Below are 17374 nucleotides of genomic sequence, written 5' to 3'. Positions count from 1 at the left end.
GCAGTATTTTTCCTTCTACATGACTGGCTTATCTCACTTAGCATAATATCGTCAAGGATCAACCATGTTTTTGCAAATGACAGGGTTTCCTTCTTTTCTAAGGTTCAATAATATTACATTGTATGTATATACCACAATTTTTCAATTCATTCATCTGCTCATAGACATTTAGATTGTTTCCATATCTTGGCTATTGTGAATAATGCTGCAATGAACATTAGAATGCAGCTATCTCTTAGAGATCTTGATTTTCACTATTTTAGATATATCCTCATAAATGGAATTGCTGAATTATTTTTAATTTTTTGAGGAAACCGCATACTGTTTTCCATAGTGTTTGCACCATTCTTCATTCACGCCAACAGTGCATAAGTGTTCCAATTTCTCCACATCCTCATCAACACTTGATATCATTCGTTTTTTGGATTTTTTAATAATAGTCATCCTAACACATATGAAGTCAGATCTCATTGTGGTTTTTGCTCTTCATTTCCCTGGTGATTAGTGATATTGAGCATTTTTTCATATACATGTTGGCCATTTGTATTTCTTCACTGGAGAAATGCCTATTCAGGTACTTTGCCCACTTTTTAATAAGGTTATTTGTTTTCTTGCCTTTGAGTTGTTTGAGTTCCTTGTATATTTTGGATATCAACCCCTTATCAGATGTATGGTTTGCAAATATTTTCTCTCAATCTGTATGATGACTTTTCACTCTGTTGATTCTTTCATTTTCTGTCAAGAGGTTTTTAGTTTGACACAGCCCCACTTTTCTATTTTTTTATTTCATTGCCTGTGATTTTCATGTAAGTTTCATCTATAACTTGCATTAAATAATTACCCTAGACTCACCTAAGAGTCCCAGCCTGCCATTAGCTGGGCTGTTGGAACTCTGGAGCAAAGAAATGAGAATGATCATATATAAACTGTGAATAATCTTAGAAATCAGATGGACAAAAATTACAAAGACTACTCTAGAATTAGAAATATATCCTCAGGTCATATGCAGATTTTTAGAATCTTCTCATAAAAAAGAAAATGGGTTTCAAATAATGGTAATTGACCTTTCTAAATTGACAATGTCTAAAATCTCCTTCGTAAAATTAGAAGACAGAAAGCTGCATTTCAACCATCTCCATGATACCAATAGGGGGTTTGTTGCTGTTGTTGTTATTGTTGTTGTTATTTAACTTTAATTTTAAGTTCAGGGGTACATGTGTAGGTTTGTTATATGGGTAAACTTGTGTCATGGGGGTTTGTTGTACAGATTATTTCATCACCCAGATATTAAGCCTAGTATCCATTAGTTATTTTTCCTGATCCTCTCCTCCCCACCTCCTTCCTCTGATAGGCCCAACTGTGTGTTGTTCCACTCTGAGTGTCCCTGTGTTCTCATCATTTAGCTCTCACTTATAAATGAGAACATGTGGTATTTGATTTTCTGTTCCTGAATTACTATGCTAAGGATAATGGCCCATAGCTCCATCCATGTTCCTGCAAAGCACATGATCTCATTCTGTTTTGTGGCTACATAGTATTCCATGGTGAATACCAATTATTTTCAGGAATACATGTCCTCTGTTGAATGGAACAGGGAGCTACCTAGAATAACCCAAACACTCTGCCCTTCTGTTATGCCTGAGCCAGGACATTCTTGAGGCTCCATTACTGCTATGGGTCCCACCATTAAACAGCAAGTTAGTGTATCAGGGCTGGGGAAACAGACAGAATCACAGTTAAATTAGCCCACTGAAATGGTGTGGGCCCAAGACCCTGGACTTAGAATTGCTTGGTGACCAGAGAGAAAGTGAGGGACCACAGGGTCCTAAAGCAGGACACATCATGGACTGGGAACCTCAAACTCCATGGCCTGACCACCTCAGACTTCCAGCTCAGATCAGATATTATGTCTTCCAGGAATCCTCTCCCAACCACAGCCAATCTGTGCATCTTTATCATTGTACTCGCCAACATAATATTTTAATTTTCTATGTGTCTTTATATTTTATACAAGATAGTATGAGCCCCTTAGGGCAGGGATAGTGCCTTAGTCAATCTCAGGTCCCCAGTGCCTATGACAGAGCATGCTACATAATTGGGGTTAAACAGATATTATCAAACAAGTAAATAAACACTAGTTCTAATGCCTAAAATGACAATAAAGAATCTTCTCTCATGATTAGCAGATCCAGTGATACTAATGGTAGAAGCAAAACCAGTTTTTAACCATCCATTCAGTCAATAGTTTTGCTACATAGCAGACACCATTAAAAATGCACAAGATGAAGATAAGAGCTGTTCATGACCCTAATCTTGAAGAATATACAGTGCATTGTGACAGAGAAGACTTGCTTCCAGATGATCATAACATGGAAAATGTGGCACTGGAAAGGAAGCATTCTTTTTAGAACTGTGCGTGGATTGAGTGTGACTTTGTGTGCACATGTGATTGAAAAAAATGGAGCTGAGGGATCAGCTGACAAAGTATCTCATGGGTGAGGTTGTGTTTCATAAAATAAAGTATGGTTGTTTAAACATTCCAAAAAGAAGGCCATCTATGCCAAAAGCACATGATTTTCTAAACATCTCATCTTTCCACTACATTAACCCTGCCAAACATCACACACCTCCCTATAGCAATTGGAATTATAGGTGATAGAGACTTGACTATTTATATTTGGGGCTCCTATATTTGGGGACACATAAGAAGAGAGTAAGAGGTCTTCAAAACGTTAGCTGCAGAGCAGTGTATACCAATTCCAAAGCAAGTTTCAAAGCAAGAGAGGTGTGTCATCTTCTTTTTGGAGCCTAAAATGCAGCCCTCAAATCCTCCGAACCTTGGCATTTCTGTCCTCAGCTCAGTCTTTCCTACTCACCTTGTCCCTCTGACTGTTCTCTTCCTCTCCCAAATCTTCACCCCATCCATAGACCTTCTGTGCACTGCATCTGTGTCTCAGCCCTGTTGGGAGAACATAGGAATGATATTCCTAAACAGTCAGTTAACATTTCAACCTAGATTATCACAGTTCTTGATCACAGTGTATCCAAAACAAAACCCATCCCATTCTTCATAACCTTGCTGCTCTTCTGGAAGACCAAAACTCTATATCAACATCACCTATTCTGTCTTCCAAAGTCTAAGATTTTGAGTCATCTAAAATAACCTCACATTTCTCAATCCTCACCAAATGGTATCAATACCATTTCATGCTAATATATAGTAATATCAACAATAGGAATACAATTAGAGAACTTTTTAATCTCATTAACAGAGTTAGTTCAATCTTTTATATAATTTATCTTACATTGAGTTATGAAATATTTTAGTTCTCAACTGTGTTTTTCAAGTAACAGGTTTTAAATTATTTTTAAATAACAGAAAATGTTATTTAGTAAACAAAACTTAATGGACGAAATCATTCACAACCCAAAGAACAACGATGGATATTATTTAAGTGCCCCTGGGCATGGAGAAGCACAGGTCTCTAACTGACTGACGGACTTGCTTAGCAATGAATGGCAGGACCATGAGGCAAGGATCAGAGGTATAAGAAAGGCCAAAAGTGGGTATACCTAGAAGTTTTGTCCACCAGCAACTATCCCTGAGGAAAGTCATATAGTCCAGAATCTCTAATCTAGTGCTGATGGGTGGGCAGAAGCTCAAAAGAGTAGTCTGAAGAGGGGAGGGGAGAAGGAAGTAAGTGGCTCTGTTATTTTAAATAATTTGAGTACCAAATACATTCATCCCTCAGTGTCCATGGGAGAATGGTTCCAGGACCCTCCCATAGATACCAAAATCCACAGATGCTCAAGTCCCTTATATAAAATAAGATAGTGTTTGTATATAACCTATATACATCCTCTGGTATAATTTAAATTATCTTTATATTACTTATAATACCTAATACAATTCCTAAACACCACTTCATTGTGTGGGGTGGGTTCAACGTAGAACTCTGCATACTGCAAACTCAAGTTTTGCTTTTTGCAACTTTGTGGAATTTTTTTCTGAATACATTTGACCCACAGTTGGTTGAATCCACAAATGTGGAACCCACAGACATGAAGTACCGGCTGTATGTTTAAGGAACCTATAAACTTCCCTCAGGCTAGAGATGGAAAGTGGCAGGATAACAGGATAACTTCACACTTCTCACCTATCCCTACACACTTCTCATCTCTCCCTGGTGCAAACTTTTGGGAAATTCTTTTTGTTTCCATCCATCAAGTTGATCCAAGATAAAAGTAACCTAGGTCCTCTGAGAAAAGGAGCAACTAGAAGAGGATGATGAATGAGATGGTTCTACCCGGCAGGAGATCGACTCCCACTGAGTCTGAAAATCCGATCCAGAATATTTGCACCCAGGCAGCTTTCAAGGTAGGATTTAGAAAGAAAACATGGATGGATGGATGGATGGATGGATGGATGGATGGATGGATGGATGGATGGATCAACTGATTGATCAAAATATAGGTGATTCTAAATATTGATATATATTGAACTAATACAATAAATAGGTTATTCTAAGTTTTTAAAAATCAAAGAGCACTCATTGGTTCAAGCACAGAGGAAGCCTACTACAGAGCATAAAACTGAACCAACCCAGAGTAGATAACTGACTTCACAACAACTTTCCCACAGCTAGATTATGACAGAGAACTCCCCAGTTTCCAGAGCTTGAATCCTTTTTCTGCCCTTTCTGACTTCATTTTCCTAATTTATAATGTAAGTCTGGCTCCTCAGAGTCATCAAATAGAGACTCAGGGACCATTGTTCTAACGCGAAACTGCAAGAGGATGAGGCTGGGATACAAATCTAGTGTTACGTTATCTCCTCTCCCAGAGCTCCTTTGGCCCAGAGGTTAAGAGAACATATATAAAATGACTTGAGAACACAACATATATTCTAGTGGGGAAGTGGCAGAAATAATGAAAAGTCTAAGACAAGACAATATATAATAGAGACCTGGAAGAGTGACTTTGGAGGGAAATCAGAGTTCTACAGGTGATAAGCAATGCCTTCTTTCAGTCCTGCTGGTGTGTCTGTGATTGTGTATAAAACATTCTTTGAAGATTAAAAACTAAAATAGCACTTTGAGAGCCTCTGTGACTATGAGGCACAGGCTTCGTGGCCCCACCAATAGCAGTGACACCCTTGGAGTCAACTCAGAAATGTCTTCCTTGTACTGTGTTGAAATCAGGCTCAACCTCTGACTGTAAATTCCACAGGCACCAATTCTGCTTTCTATTCAAGGCTCAGCCGTTTGGATGGTGCACCTAATGCTCTTACTCACCCAAGCCTCTTTCCCATAAAGCATCCCCAGTGCTTCACATGACACAATTCCTAGCTCCTTCTCTGCCTGGTCTCTTTGCTTGTACCTACATACTGGGTGGCTTGATAGGGCAGGTCCAGAGAATCATTCCTAATCTGTGTCTGGGCAGAGATTTTCCGTGGACAGCCTCAGGGAGAACTGGCTTTCTGCCCTGCCTTGTACCAGGAACACTCCTGCACTTGTAGTTTTAGTTCTGGTTATAGTAGAGGGGAATGGAAAGTTGTTAATCATTGAGGATGAAGAGGATTTGAGTATTTATGAGCCTCTCCCACATGGGTATTTCACTTAGTCACTTGGGCTTTTGTTGTTTGAGAAAGAACCCCATATGAAAATCTGGTTTCTACAAGCCTTTTTGATGTTGTTGTTATTGTTGTTGTTGTTGTTGTTGTTCTCTTGGTCCCAAGGAAGTGTTCCTAATATCTGCAGCAATAAAAATATTACTACCCCTTCTTTTCTCTTCCTTGATACCTAAGCTCTGATGCTGCACCTTCAAATATGCAGAATTGGGCCTCTGGACAGCAGAGGACCACCCAACCAGGTAGAAGCAACACATTTCAGTCTCCAGACCATGGGGATGAAGATCTCCAAGAATAGATGTGTCATTTCATTCATCACTCATTCCCATATTAGCCCACACTATCAACATCTGGAAGTCCAATGATGGATTTTGAACCTAAGAAAAGAACAGTCCTACTCAAAACTCTCTTGGGACAACTGATACCATCCACACAGATAGAAAATCTCTTGATGTGCTCAGCACTTTAAAAAGTTGAGTATCACAGAATGTTAGGGCAGTTAAAGAACTGTAAAAATCCACTTGATCACTTCAGAAAAGTGTTTAGGAAAAAAAAAATCCACTTGAAAATTGGCAAAGGTCTATAAAGGGAACATAAGTTGGAATGGAGAAGAGGGGCTGAGATCCAGAACCATGGCGTAAATAACCAAAAAGGACCTTGATGCAATCTACTTTGATTCCACCACCACCATCACAGAGGTCTCAAAATATATATGAGATATTTGGATCCTAACAACCTTGGCATGCCATACTGCAGTTAATGATGTGAAGAGATAAACAAGAGATGCTTTGTTTTGGAAAGAAAACAAATCTCTGGCCAGGCGCAGTGGCTCACACCTGTAATCCCAGCACTTTGGGAGGCCGAGGCAGGCAGATCACCTGAGGTCAGGAGTTCGCAACCAGCCTGACCAACATGGAGAAATCCTGTCTCTACTAAAAATATAAAATTAGCCTGGCATGGTGGTGCATGCCTGTGATCCCAGCGACTCGGGAGGCTGAGGCAGGAGAATCACTTGAACCTGGTAGGTGGTGGCTGTGGTGAGCCAAGATCATGCCATTGCACTCCAGTCCTGGGCAACAAGATCGAAACTCTGTCTAAAAAAAAAGAAAAAAAAGAAAAGAAAAAGAAATCTCTAAACTAGGTAGGGTAAATTTGGCAATTACGGTAAGTTATTTTGATATGTTTACTGTATTGGTACCATACAAATTTGTTTGACATCTGCTTAATGATTAGAGATTAGGAAGGTGGAACTTAACTAATACTCTGCTAGATGCTGGATGTACAATGGAGAATAACTCAAAAAATATTTGTGCTCTCTGACTTTATATTCTTATGGAAGATATAAGCCAAAATACATAAACTTACAAGTAAATAATTTTAAATGATAATAAAGGTTTTTGAATCTTACCTGTTTCATTGTCATTTGGACCAAAAGTCATGTGTGCCTTCCACAATAATATAGTAATGTTTTTAAGAAGATTCACCAAAATTACATTCTATTTAATCGTGTAATACTTGCTAATAATATGGCAATTATCTTAATATATTAGCCTAATATTTGCTACCCCATGACTTATAAAATATTAGAACCTGAGTATAAATGGTTCCATGATCCCATGAGCAGGAGAAATGCTATATTCTAAATTACCTTCTTGGTGCTCTGAGTAGTGTCTCAATCAAAGAAGAATCTGTTTTACTTTAATATCTCAAAAATACTGCTACTAGGAGAGAAGAATGCTTTATATAACATAGCTATCAACATCTACCAAAAAGAATGGACTCTTCCACCAACTGTTGAAGCACCATCAGTTCTGGAAACATTCAGTTCCACAGAAGGACCTCCTAGAGCAAAGGCTCAATGCACTGCCCATAGCTTTATCTATTTTCAACAAGCAGTCTGGGAATTGCTCTCTCAAAGCTCCACTTCAGTTGTGTCTCGATAGAATTTTCACTGTATCTTACATCACAGAGAAGTACATCAGTAGCTCAACACAGCACAGAGCTTCAGTTTTACAGCAAGCATGGATGTGAATCCCATGGAAATTGATTTCCCTCACATTCTCACTAATTCCGTACCTATATTTTGTCATTTATAACAATCAGGTTTTGACTATTATTATTTTTATGATAATAGCAGAATCACAATAGTTGCCAATTATTAAGTGCTTATTATCTGCTTGGGACATTACTAGATGCCACTTTTTATTATCTCATCTAAAATTCTTAAATTTCAAAGAAGTTTTGAAGGAATTACATAAGCATGTGAATGATCCTATGGAAAGACATTGATACATTCTTAGAGCTAGCGAAGAGAACACAAAAATATGCTAAAAGACCCCCAGCAGTGAAAAATCCAAGTAAGTAAGTAAGTACCGAACGAAATCCGACAAAACCTGAGAAGGAAGATGCAGATTTGGACAACAGAGAATTCTTGGTTAATGTGCAATTTGAATCAGAAAAGCATAGACTACGAGAGCACCCTACCTGGATGCCAATCCCAACTGTCATCTTGATATACTCGTGTGTGTGTGTGTGTGTGTGTGTGTGTGTGTGTGTGTGTGTGTGTGTCTGTGTGTGTCTGTGTGTGTTTAAGATATAAAATTTGGCATGTTAGATCATCAAATAAATCAGCCTTGAGAAACAAAAATAAAATCCTAAGCCTCCCAACTGACTAAGTGGACCTGCTCTTGGCCAAGGGGGCCCCAGAGAAACCTTAAAACTGAGTTCCTAGCATTACAGAATGAGAGGTTGGAGGTACCTTGTTACACTCCCTCCCTCACTAACCACCTTTAGGCTTTCTTCCCTCAGGGTTAATCAGAAACCAGTCCTTTTGAAAAACTTGCTCCCCACTGATTTCAAACAACCTTGTGACTACTACTCCCTTTTGCCTTTGAACACAACAGTGGACCAACATTCCTCCCTGATAAAAGGCCACCAACCAGCCGGGGGCACGGTGGTTCAAGCCAGTAATCCCACTTTGAGAGGCCCAGACGGGTGGATCACAAGGTCAGGAGATCGAGACCATCCTGGCCAACATGGTGAAACCCCATCTCTACTAAAAATACAAAAAAAGTAGTTGGGCATGGTGGCGTGCACCTGTAGTCCCAGCTACTCAGGAGGCTGAGGCAAGAGAATAGCTTGAACCTGGGAGGCAGAGGTTGCAGTGCACTGAGATCACACCACTGCACTCCAGCCTGGCAACAGAGCCAGACTCCATCTCAAAAACAAACAAACAAACAAACAAAAAAAAGCCACCAACCACAAAGTGGTTCTGGCCAGTCAACAGAAGATGCACAGTGATGACTTTCATGTCCTCCACTTCACCTTTTAATGTCAGAAGGCTGAAAACTTCAGCCTTCCATCATGTTGACACTGCCATTTTTTGAACATGGGACCCAGGGGCATGAAGTCCAATTGTGTATGTGCACGTTTCTCCTTTCACAAATATTCATGACTCCTCCTATAGTTTATTGAACATGTATATTCAGCCACACCATTCAGCATAAATTCCTGCTTTATTCACTCACCCTCCAAATATCTGTATTTCTGGCTTATGGTGGAGGCTGTGCTTCCCAGTATGTTAGAATGGCCACCTTGCAGACTGAACCCCTTTATAAGAAAGAGTGCTCTCCTTTCCAAATATATGAATCTCATCATTCTTCAGTTGACAGTCTTATAGTTTACATTAACTAATGTAACTAATTTATTTAGACATGATTTTAAGTTACAAACTGTAATGGAATTTGGTTAGGTTTCTAAACAGCATTGAAATACTTAAGAAAACATAAGAATCAAAATATGTATAAATTTTCTTCAAGTATGTATTCGGAATTGTATTAGTCAGTGGGAGACTTAAAGTACTCTAAAATTGAGGATATCAACTTTGTAACATCAGTTTAAGTGGTTTAAGAGAATTTAACCAAAGTTGTTAACTAGATCAATTACTACTCCAAAGCCCCTTGAAAAAATTACACAAGTTTCTAGAATTTTAATTAAATTAATGACATTAGTTATTTAGCTTATGACTCAAAAAAATCAGCATAGTTGGTAACTTTAATAAAGTAAATATAAATTTTGTAAACCAAAGTGTGCCTTAAATCATCTTTGTAATACACAAAAGCCAACTTCAAGGACACAAAAACAGCGTATGGCAATGAAAAATGAACAGAAAACAAAAGTTTTATGAGTTGCAAAGAGTAGGCAGAAAACGTAGACCTGGGTTTAAGAATCAACTCCAGAAGACTATTGGGCAATAGGACAAGATAGAGGAAAGGAGAGAAGAAGAAAAGGTAGAAGAAGGACTCGATAGAAAGATAAGAGAAGTATCATGCCTTGGCTTCAAAAGAAAATGCTTTTGATTTTAAAAATTAACCAGCATATGGTAAATCAGCCCAGGATCCCATAGACCCACCTACCAGACCCCTCATATGCTTTTCTTCCACTCAAAGGTCCTACCTCCCTGCACCTCCCCATAGCTGCCTGCCACCCTCTGAGAGCCACCTCTGCATATGGTGATTCAGGCCAGGACCCCACAAATCCACCTAAAGAAACCAGCACTGGCTGGTCAGCGACTCAGAGAAGTGGCCAACAAGTGAGGAAGAACAGAGTAGCATGGGCAACTGACATAGAAATTCTCAAAGGTCTAGAAGATCCAGGATCCACGATCAGCTCATTCCACCCTCTTTGGCCTTGGCAGTGACATCAGATGGGAGGGTCAATCCTCCCTCTTTTCACGGAATAGTACATTGCTTGGCAAGGCTGTTCTTGTCACTGATGTTCACACCTGCCTTAAATGCCAGCAAGACTGAAATGTTGAAACTCTCTCATTTTCATTGGTTAAACCTGAATTTCCCCCAGGCAATTAGTTTCTCTGAATATGAGCAGGTAAACACCCTCCCTCCACCCTTTTCCCAGCTGTCCTGGGACTTCTTGAAACACAGGTGTGTCTTACCACAGACAAACACTGAAACTCAAAAAGAGAGTAAATAACAACTACAGCTACTATTGAGCTAATGGATTGCATATAAACATTCAAGATTCCTGGACTACAGGAGCCTTTACACCCACTCACCTCCCCAGGAATGCTCCACTGTATTCATTCATCAAGCTGACATTTGAGAATTTGGTTTATGCGGACTTATGTGATCATACCACATACCCTTTCAGTACCTGAATCTCCACTGCACATGCCACCACTTTTCCTCCATCCAGTCTACCACCACTCACCACTCTGGACTTCACTTCAACAGATAATTGCTCACTTTTCAGTGGCTAGGGCTCGGGTATCATGAGCCAAAATACTGAAAGTTGACTGGAAACCCTGTGTATTCATCTCTGGTGAACAGCCACCTCTCAACTTCATAGCTGCCAACAGATGGTAGTCCCATCTCCCTGGCACAGATAGTGAAGTCTCTTTTTTTGCTCATGTATGGTTCTATAAGCACAGTTTTCCCTACCAAATAATACAACAAATCAAATACATCAACCAGTGAAATTAGTGGATGTCTAACATTACCCAAGGACCAAAGTTCCCTTCTTGAGCTCTGCCCAGTGCTTCTGCCCTTCCCTCCCATGCCACCTGAATCCCCAGCCCTGTACTCCAGCTATCAATATCTACGTCTGTCCTTTGGCCATGTGCTAAGGACTAGTTCACACCTTCTTCTTTGGTTTACCAATTTCCTTTTACTCTCAACTTTAATCCTCCTTTGAAATTGGAGTGACCTACAGCTTCGGGTATCCAGCATCCTCCTGAATACATGGGACAAGTAACAGTCAAGCCATGTTCCATGAGAGGACCAGGAATTGGCTTCCATTCTACTTTGCCTCTCACCTTCCAGGGTCTATTAACACTCCCTGACTGACAAAACCATTCTTAAATTATAACTCTCATGCTCAGAAGACAAGGTCTACTTCTCTGAACTGTCTCATTTAGTTTTTTCCAATGGATCTTTTTATCCATCAGTTCCACAGAATTCTTTCCTGGTGGCACCTATCACAATACTTGGTCTGGTTTCACGGGATTGACTTTTGCTGTAGCATTACAATGTAAGTTCAAGTCTTCTACCACTAGCACCTACGAATCCTTGCACACATCCTTCTCCCACTCAAGGGTCCTGCCCCCCATGCACCTCATTGCACCTCTCCCTTGGCTGCCCACACAGAGAACCCAGAGGTACTGTGGGAAAGGGCTTCTGTGTCCTCTTTCTCCCAGGATGCCCTTCCTCAGGAGATGGAAACCTTGCTGGTCACTCAATACCTGCAAAACTGGAGTTTCCTATACAAAAAAAGAGTTAGACACGTCACATTAGTAACTGGAATGAGGTACCCAAAAAACAGAAAACTGGGGCAAATCCTTTTGTTTTCCAAAAGTTTGACTGTGCGTGGGATCAAAGGTACAAGATTACTTTTTATGCCACCTTAATCCTCTGAAGCAGGAAGTTGAAGAAGAGACAGTGACTGGGATTATCCCTGAAAGGAGAGAAGAGTTCCCTTAGGGATTGGCCTGCCCTCATCTGGGCCGGAAGAAGATTGTGTGGTTGGATTGACAGTGACCACTTTTTTCAAGGTGCAGTTTTAAAGAATTAGGATAGTTAGGTGCATAAATAGACAGACAGGCAGGCAAACATAATATAATTCTGGAATTAACTTTGGAACTCTTACAAGTCTTCAATATTAGAGATGAAGAAATAAAGTCATGGAGATAGTGAGGAACTTCACTCAGACTGCATAGCTGGTTAATGTCAGTGAAGCTAGCATCCACATCTTCACATCCTATCTCATGTTCTTTCTACAACCCCAAGAGGCCTTATTTCACTTAAGCTTGAAGTCAAATCCCAGCTATTCAGAAACCCCAAAGAGCAGTCTTCAAGTGAGGACACAGACCTGAGAATTTGAGTGAATGCCTTGGGACAGAGCATGACTAACACTTCCAGAACCCCCAGCCTTGTGATATTCTATTACTCCCTGGCTCCTCTTTCAGAACCTGTGGTTTGGACAATAAGAGTGAGGTTGTCCTACAGAGAGAGGGAAATAAATAGAGGGAAATGATGGAGGCTCTAAAGGGAAGTCAAATAGAAAAAAAATCTCAGATAAGAATAGGAATCACGGTATCAGAAGCACATATTGAGCGGAAATCTGCTCTAAAATATCTCCTGATGGTCTTTCAGCCTCTGCTTGAAGTCTGTCCATAATAGAATGCTCTGTACAAGGGAGGCAACCAGATTTATTATTAATGAAATTACTTAGAAACTATTTTCTTGGTTGGACTGAAATGTGCTTCCCAGTGACTTCTGTTACTTTAGGAGAATTCTGCTCTGAACTACAGAGCAGTTCCCTCCTTGTCACTGGAGGTGTCGAAGCAGAGGCTAGAAGTCCTGAGTCAGTGATGCTCCAGGGAGCTCCTTCCATGGGGTTGGAGGTGGCACAACTCAAGTCTCTCATTGGCTTCAGGAATTGTTTATGCCTTGGTTCCCCACCTAGGCCACTCTTCCACCTGCTCATGGACTTCTCAGGAAATTTTACAGATTCTTACATACCAAAGAGGATGAGGCAGGAAAGTTTCACTCAGTAATTCAGAGGCATTCACATTTTTTACTTTGTTATAGTTTAATTTTTAGCAGATGGGCTCAGAAATTCATCTATGAGAAGGCCTATGAAAGAGTTTATTTGGAATGTTATAGGGACATACATTTCTCTTATATGTTGATAAATGTTTGGCATAACCCATATGTAAGCCAAGTATGAACAAAAGTTTTGATTAGACCTATTTCTTGCTATTTGGTCACTCTTCCAAGCACTACAATATCATGATGTTGCTTCAGTAGAATTTAAAGAGCAGGCTAATACCGTGTAATTAATAGCATTTAGTTTTGTATCATCTCAGGATATTAATTACAAACAACAAAAGCTCACTCTGGCTGTTTAACAGAAAAGGGGTTTACTAAAATATTATTGGGTAGATTATAGAACTCTTGGAAAAGCCGCAGAATGAGGCTTGAGGCTAAGCATATAGGAGAAATGTCCAAAAACCACACCACAAAACTAGCCTGGTGAGGAAGCTCTACTGCCACGGCGACTGCTCCACCATTGCTGCATCATGCCAGGAACACGTCCTTGCATCTTCAGCTAGCAGCAAAAGGGAGCCACCACCCCTGCCAGCAAAATGTCTTCTGCAAGGAGACCCTCTTCCAATTGTTCCTTTCCAGAGCGTAGCTCTGACTGGTAAAGCCTCCATCACAGGGCGCACCCTGACTGCAAAACAGACTGTGAGATTTACTTTCTGGGTTCTACCTTGGGGAGAAGGAATACAAGTCTGTAAAATAGTCCTTACACAGTGACAATGTGCGAAGAGTACTGGAAAGCAAGGGAAAAGATTACACATATTTGCTACAAGCTCAAATTGTCACTGGTTTTAGATCCAGGCAAGTTGAGACAACACCTGCAGTGTCAGCCACATATTTGAAGCATCTGTCAGGGCATACAGTTGTGCTAGCTGAAAATGACCTGGATGGATGCTGGGCTTAAAAAAAAAAAAAAAAGAAAAGAAAAGAAATACTTAACACCTCAGGCAGTAGGCTGTACCCTAAAGTAAGGTAGACGTAACTATATTTCTTAATTGTGTATAATGTTGACTGTTAAGATGTTATTATGGGTCCCAGACCTGGGGAATTGTTAGAATGATCAGAGCTGATATTGTGAGCTTAACAATTCCACCTGATATCTCCTCTATATCTTCCATTTACTTTTCTCCATTTCACTGTTGCTACCTTCATCCAGGTACCATCATCTCTCACTCAGACTAACCGTAAGAACCTCTTGACTGGTCTTCAACTCGCAATCCTCTATAAGCTAAACACCACACTGCCAAAATGGTCTTTAAAAAATACAAAGGCAATTGTGTTATCCTGCCCGCTGTCCTTCCTTCAATGGCTTCCTGTTACACTTAGAAAAAATAGTTGAACTCTTTAACATTGACCAGTAAGGTTCTAATTGTTTGGCTGTTCCCATAAGTCCAGTCCACACAACGCTCCTCTCCCTGGGCTTGGCTTAACAGGCCCTGGTCTCTCTACTCCCGATATGTGCCAGGTTCCTTCTTCCCTCCCAGCCTTCACACATGCTGCTGTCTCAGCCAGGAACTCTCCCTGATGGATTTTCATGTTCCATACAAGGTTCAGGCTAACTCTCATAGATTCTTTCAGATGAGGTTAGTTCCCTCTGTTTTATGCTTTTTATAAATCTGAACAACTCCTTCATGACACATGTAACCATTATACTTAAGTAATTATCAAGGTAACCATTTGTTTTGTTTAATGTCTGCTATCCTTGCTGAATTTAAATTCCATGTGTTATTCACCACTGCTATAGGCCCAGCACCTCACAGTTCCTAAGACATATGAGGCCTCAATAAATATTTCTTGGCCAGGTGTGGTGGCTCACGCCTGTAATCCCAACACTTTGGGAGGCCAAGGCGGGTGGGTCACCTGAGGGTGGTGAAACTCCGTCTCTACTAAAAATACAAAAATTAGCTGGATGTGGTGTTGCATGCCTGTAATCCCAGCTACCCAGGAGGCTGAGGCTGGAGAATTGCTGGAACCCGGGAGGCAGAGGCTGCAGTGAGCTGAGATCGCGCCACTGCACTCCAGACTGGGCAACAGAGCAAGACTCCATCTCAAAAAAAAACAAAAAAATTGTTGAATGATTTTTACAATCCGATTCATTTCTCTTTCCTCCTAGAAATGAAGCCTTGGCCATGCAAGCAAGGGGAGGTGAGATCTGATAGTGCCAGGGAAGGAATAGGGCACTGTCAACCCGCTAACTGGTCCTAGTATTGGCTATGTAACCCTAGACAAGTTATTTTACATTTCTAGACCTCAGTTCAGCAGCTGGAACACATGGACTTTGGATTTCTTTTTGCTGGAACTTCCTTTATGCACTCGTGTTTGTTACTCACACATGTATCTATCCATTGTCCATGTCTGCTTGTCAGTTTTAGTTACCTCCTACCCCCACCTGTCCAAGGTGCTCTTGTCCTCAGAAGATCCCAGTGGCATGAAGAAAACTGACTTGGAAAATTTTATCCCAGATAAAACTGGTCTGGAACCAACAATAAAAGTCTTTCCCCAACAATTTTGATTCACTTCAATTCCTGAAAACTAACTTCTGACTTTCAAAGAAAATTCCACTTTGGCAACTGTACAGGTACTAACAACAGTTTTCCCTTACCTGGAAGAACAGTCTTGGAGGAGAAAACACACCATGTCTGTATGGGTGTGACAAAGGCTACTTTTTCTAGCACTCCTGGGACTCACAGAGAAGGCATTCACCAAGGGGTGAGGTGAAAGCAGACTTAGATTTCATATAGCCAATTCTTGCAGTCCATGTCAGTAAAAGTGAAAAAGCACAGCAATAATGCATTATCTCCTTAAGGCTAATGTGAGTAAGATAATTCAAGTATGTGGATTTCTGGTAGTGTAATTTTATCTCAACAAAGAACTGAGAACAATGAGAGAAGTGAATAGAAACCATAATCCCATCATAACAGCCCCTGGAACCTCTGAGTGCAAGGGGGATCTAGAATATTTCCAATGCCCCCTTGCAGTTAGTTAATCCCCTCCCAAAGGCACTGTTCAGATTCCTTGCCATAGGTTAGTTTTCCTTATTCTGCATTTCCCTGACTAATAATGTTGTTAAGCACGTTTTAACATGATTTATATATATAGAATCATACAGAACGTACTCTGCTGTGTTTGGCTTATTTTCTAAACATAGCATCTTGATACACATTAAATTCCTGCTTTTTTAATAGTTTCTTTAGTTTTCTTAATGTTAGGCAGTATTTCATTGTATGAATTTTCCATAATTTATTGATTTACCTGCAGATGGACATTTAGGTTATTACAACTTGAGGCTATTTGAACAAAGTTGTTATGAATATTTACGTACAAGTCTTTTGTGGACATGTTATTTCTCTTAAATGAATATTTAGGGGTGGAGCTTCTTGGTCATAGCATAGTTGTACGTTTAACTTTATAAGAAACCACCAAATTGTTTTCTACATTGATTGTGCCACCTTGCTTTCATACTAGCACTGTATGAGAGTTCAAGGGGCTCCATCTCCTTGCCACACTTGCTTTGTCATTAATTTTAATATTAGCCATTTTCGTGGGTCTGAAATAATATCTCATGGGGCTTTTTAACTTCATTTCGCTGACTGATAACATGATTAAGTATTTCACACGCGTTTTGGTCATTTACACATTTTCACTCGGACATAAATGTGGGTCTATTTCTGAGTTCTTTATGTTTTTCATTTATCTATATGTGTATTCATACACCAGAACCACACATTCTTGACCGATGAACCTTGATTGTACGTATTGAAACCAGATGCTATGAGACCTACAATTTTGTTATTTTCCACTATTGTTTAAACTTTTTAGATTTTTTGAATTTCCATATAAATTTTAAATTTGGTCCATTAGTTTCTCAAAAAAAAAAAAAGCCAACTGGGATTTTATTTTAGGATTGCAAGGAATAAATAGATCAATTTAAGAGGACTGATACATTTAAAATAGTGTGTTATCCAATACGTGAACATATATCTCTTCATTTATTTGGGTTCTGTCTAGTTTTTCTCAAGATTGTTTTCTAATTTTCAGTGTAGCAATCTTACAAATTCTTGTTAAATATGTTGCTAACATTTTATCTTCTTATGCTCTCATAAAGTTATTTCTAAATTTTATTTCC

General features: G+C 39.8%; 1 protein-coding gene and 1 long non-coding RNA gene across 2 annotated transcripts in view; one reads left to right on the top strand and one right to left on the bottom strand.

Moving 5' to 3' along the window:
* SPRR2G (small proline rich protein 2G) overlaps positions 1–17374 on the bottom strand; it is a 128714-nt gene that overhangs the window by 10783 nt on the left and 100557 nt on the right. The window lies entirely within an intron of this gene.
* LOC123572448 (uncharacterized) overlaps positions 13766–17374 on the top strand; it is a 28514-nt gene continuing 24905 nt past the window's right edge. The window contains exons 1-2 of the long non-coding RNA XR_006697043.2: positions 13766–13893; positions 15362–15889. This is a non-coding gene — a long non-coding RNA (uncharacterized lncRNA). The remainder of the gene's footprint in view (positions 13894–15361; positions 15890–17374) is intronic.

Source organism: Macaca fascicularis, chromosome 1, assembly GCF_037993035.2.
Source record: "Macaca fascicularis isolate 582-1 chromosome 1, T2T-MFA8v1.1".
NCBI classification, from domain to species: Eukaryota; Metazoa; Chordata; class Mammalia; order Primates; family Cercopithecidae; genus Macaca; species Macaca fascicularis.
The sequence above is the reverse complement of the archived record's forward strand: the minus strand, read 5'-3'. Positions and strand labels throughout refer to the sequence as shown.